A 4,635-nucleotide genomic window follows, 5' to 3' on the forward strand; every position below is an offset into this window, starting at 1 on the left:
AAGTGCAAGGAGATGGAAGATCGTAAGCGCAAGATCAGTGGACCCCAGCCTGGAAGCAGCAGCCGTCCTCGTTTTTCAAGCAATCAACCCCAGCAGTTCAGGCAGAACCAGCATCCACCTCAGCAGCATCAGCAGTTTCAAAGGCAGTATCCTCAGCATCAGTACCAGAACCGTCAGAGCAATCAGTCAGGAGGTCAGTTTCAGAAGCAGAATCAGCAAGCACCCCGTCTTCCTGCCCCAGCAAATCAGCAGAACAGTCAGGCAGCACCAGCTCAGGTTGGAAACAGAGCATGTTTCCACTGTGGAGAGCAAGGCCACTGGGTGATGCAATGTCCGAAGAAGGCAGCCCAGCAGCAGTCAGGCCCCAATGCCCCAGCAAAGCAGAATGTGCCTCTGCCTGGAGCAGGCAACCGCCCTCAACAGCGCTATAATCATGGAAGGCTGAACCACTTGGAGGCTGAAGCAGTTCAGGAGACCCCCGGCATGATAGTAGGTATGTTCCCAGTCGACTCCCATATTGCAGAAGTGTTATTTGATACCGGAGCAACGCATTCTTTCATTACTGCATCATGGGTAGAAGCACATAATCTTCCGATTACTACCATGTCAACCCCCATTCAAATTGACTCAGCCGGTGGTAGAATTCGAGCCGATAGCATTTGTTTGAATATAAGTGTGAAAATAAGGGGGATAGCGTTTCCCGCCAACCTTATAGTAATGGGTACTCAGGGAATAGATGTCATCCTAGGGATGAATTGGCTAGATAAGTATCAGGCAGTTATCAGTTGTGATAAAAGGACAATCAAGTTGGTGTCCCCACTAGGAGAGGAAGTGGTGACCGAGTTAGTCCCGCCTGAGCCAAAGAAAGGAAGTTGTTATCAGCTAGCTGTCGATAGCAGTGAAGCAGACCCAATTGAGAGTATCAAGGTTGTGTCCGAGTTCCCGGATGTGTTTCCAAAGGACTTACCGGGTATGCCACCAGAGCGGAAAGTTGAGTTTGCTATAGAGCTTCTTCCTGGAACCGCCCCTATCTCTAAGAGAGCTTACAGAATATCTGGACCAGAGTTGGATGAACTTAAGAAGCAAATTGGTGAGCTGTCAGAGAAAGGTTACATCCGGCCAAGCACCTCGCCTTGGGCCGCCCCTGTCCTATTTGTGGAGAAGAAAGATGGTACTAAAAGGATGTGTATCGATTATCGAGCTTTGAATGAGGTCACGATCAAGAACAAGTATCCTTTGCCCAGAATAGAAGATCTGTTCGACCAGTTGAGAGGAGCCAGTGTGTTCTCCAAGATTGATCTGAGATCAGGTTATCATCAGCTCAGGATCCGACCTTCGGACATTCCGAAGACGGCATTTATTACCAAGTATGGTTTATATGAGTTCACAGTGATGTCTTTTGGTTTGACCAATGCGCCAGCATTCTTTATGAACTTGATGAACAGTGTATTCATGGATTACCTTGATAAGTTTGTGGTGGTATTCATTGATGACATTCTGGTTTATTCTCAAAGCGAAGAAGAGCACGCAGATCATTTGAGGATGGTGTTGCAGAGATTGCGAGAGCACCAGTTGTATGCAAAGTTGAGCAAATGTGAGTTCTGGATCAGTGAAGTCCTGTTCTTGGGTCACATAATCAACAAAGAAGGATTGGCTGTGGATCCGAAGAAAGTGGCAGACATTCTGAACTGGAAAGCGCCAACAGATGCTAGAAGAATCAAGAGTTTCATTGGAATGGCCGGATATTATCGGCGATTCATTGAAGGGTTTTCAAAGATTGCGAAACCAATGACAGCGTTGCTAGGCAACAAGGTTGAGTTCAAGTGGACCCAGAAATGTCAAGAGGCCTTTGAAGCGCTGAAAGAGAAGTTGACTACAGCGCCTGTCCTAGTCTTGCCTGATGTGCACAAGCCCTTCTCGGTGTATTGCGATGCTTGTTACACAGGTTTGGGATGTGTGTTGATGCAAGAGGGAAGAGTTGTGGCTTACTCGTCCCGACAGCTGAAGGTTCATGAGAAGAATTACCCAATCCATGATCTAGAATTGGCAGCAGTGGTTCATGCACTAAAGACATGGAGGCACTATCTGTATGGACAGAAATGCGATGTTTACACAGACCACAAGAGTCTGAAGTACATATTCACTCAGTCAGAGTTGAACATGAGGCAACGAAGATGGTTAGAGCTGATCAAAGACTATGAGTTGGAGATTCATTACCATCCAGGCAAAGCAAACGTAGTGGCAGATGCTTTGAGCAGAAAGAGTCAAGTCAATCTGATGGTCGCTCGTCTGATGCCTTATGAGTTGGCCAAGGAGTTCGACAGGTTGAGTCTCGGATTTCTGAACAATTCGCGAGGAGTCACAGTTGAGTTGGAACCTACCATGGAGCGCGAAATCAAAGAAGCGCAGAAGAATGATGAAAAGATCAGTGAGATTCGGCGACTGATTCTAGAAGGCAAAGGCAAAGATTTTCGAGAAGATGCAGAAGGCGTGATATGGTTCAAAGACCGCTTGTGTGTTCCCAATGTCCAGTCCATTCGGGAGTTGATTCTCAAGGAAGCTCATGAGACAGCTTATTCGATTCACCCTGGCAGTGAGAAGATGTATCAGGATCTGAAGAAGAAATTCTGGTGGTACGGAATGAAGAGGGAAATCGCAGAGCATGTGGCTAAGTGCGATAGTTGTCGAAGAATTAAGGCAGAACACCAGAGACCAGCTGGATTGTTGCAACCGTTGCAGATCCCTCAGTGGAAATGGGATGAAATTGGTATGGATTTCATAGTCGGATTGCCTCGCACTCGAGCCGGCTACGATTCCATTTGGGTAGTAGTGGACCGCTTGACCAAGTCAGCCCACTTCATACCTGTCAAGACCAATTACAACAGTGCAGTATTGGCAGAGTTGTACATGTCTCGGATCGTTTGTCTTCATGGTGTGCCAAAGAAGATAGTGTCAGACAGAGGAACGCAGTTCACCTCTCATTTCTGGCAGCAGTTGCATGAAGCCTTGGGCACGCATCTGAATTTCAGTTCAGCTTATCATCCGCAGACAGATGGCCAGACCGAAAGGACTAATCAAATTCTCGAAGATATGTTGAGAGCCTGTGCGTTGCAAGATCAGTCCGGATGGGACAAGCGTTTGCCTTATGCAGAGTTTTCCTATAACAACAGTTACCAGGCCAGTTTGAAGATGTCACCGTTTCAAGCGCTCTATGGAAGGAGTTGCAGAACTCCGTTGCAATGGGATCAGCCTGGAGAAAAGCAAGTGTTTGGGCCAGACATTTTGCTTGAAGCCGAAGAGAACATCAAGATGGTCCGAGAGAATCTGAAGATAGCGCAATCGAGGCAGCGAAGCTATGCAGACACAAGAAGAAGAGAGCTGAGTTTTGAAGTCGGAGACTTTGTCTATCTGAAAGTGTCACCGATCAGAGGAGTCAGAAGATTCGGAGTGAAAGGCAAGCTAGCACCCCGCTACATTGGTCCGTATCAGATTCTTGCAAAGCGAGGAGAAGTGGCCTATCAGCTCAGTTTGCCCGAGAATTTGTCTGCTGTGCATAATGTCTTTCATGTGTCTCAATTGAAGAAGTGCTTGCGTGTGCCAGAAGAGCAGTTGCCAGTGGAAGGTCTTGAGGTCCAGGAGGACTTGACCTATGTTGAGAAGCCAGCTCAGATCCTTGAGATTGCAGATAGAGTCACCCGAAGGAACACCATCAGAATGTGCAAAGTCAGATGGAATCACCACTCTGAGGAAGAAGCAACCTGGGAGCGTGAAGATGATCTGATGGCTAAGTACCCAGAGCTCTTTGCTAGCCAGCCCTGAATCTCGAGGGCGAGATTCTTTTAAGGGGGATAGGTTTGTAACGCCCCGAATTTTGCAGTTGAATTTTTTTTCTTTTTCTTTACTCGCCAAAATTCGGGCGTTACCTTTTCTTTTTCTTTTTGCCCTCGCTACACCTTGACCTTTTCCAAAGTTCTAGCGGGATTCGGTTTGGATTTCCCGTGTAAGAAAAACCCTAAATACTTTATGTTGTTTGATGCACCATGCCGAACCTTGCATTTCTTTTGATTGCTTTGAAAGTGCAAATGCATTCATGTAGAAAGATCGGATTTCGAAAATGAGGAGAAGATCTTTTCTTTCTTTTTTCTCTCTCTCTTTCTCTCTCCTCTTTTTCTCTCTCTCCCGCGCCGTGGGCCGACCCCGGCCGGCCCAGCCGCCCCTGGCGCCCCCCCCCTTGGGCCCAAAAGGCCCAACCGCCCCCCCCACCTCCCCTTTTTCCCCAAATTCTTTCTCTCTCCCTCTCATTTTCTCCCATTTTCTCTCCCTCACCCTAAGCCGCCGCCGCCCCTACCCCCTGCCCTAGCACCGCCCCTCCCCGTCGCCGATCGGTCGCCCCGCTCGGCCGCCCCGCCCCGCCCCGTCCCCGTCGCCGGTGAGCCCCCTCCCCCTCTCCTCCCTTCCCCATTCCCCCCCTCCCCTTTCCCCTTGCCGCTCGGCGCCTTGGCCGCCGCCATGGCCGGCTCGGCCCGCCCCGCCCGGCCGCGCCCTGGCCGGCTCGGCCAGCCCCCGGCCGTGCCCCCCGCCGGCGCGCCCCCTGGCCGCCCAGCCGTCCGCCCGCCCGGCCCCTTGGCCGCCTGG

This window comes from Zea mays, chromosome 1 (assembly GCF_902167145.1).
Source record: "Zea mays cultivar B73 chromosome 1, Zm-B73-REFERENCE-NAM-5.0, whole genome shotgun sequence".
Lineage (NCBI taxonomy): Eukaryota > Viridiplantae > Streptophyta > Magnoliopsida > Poales > Poaceae > Zea > Zea mays.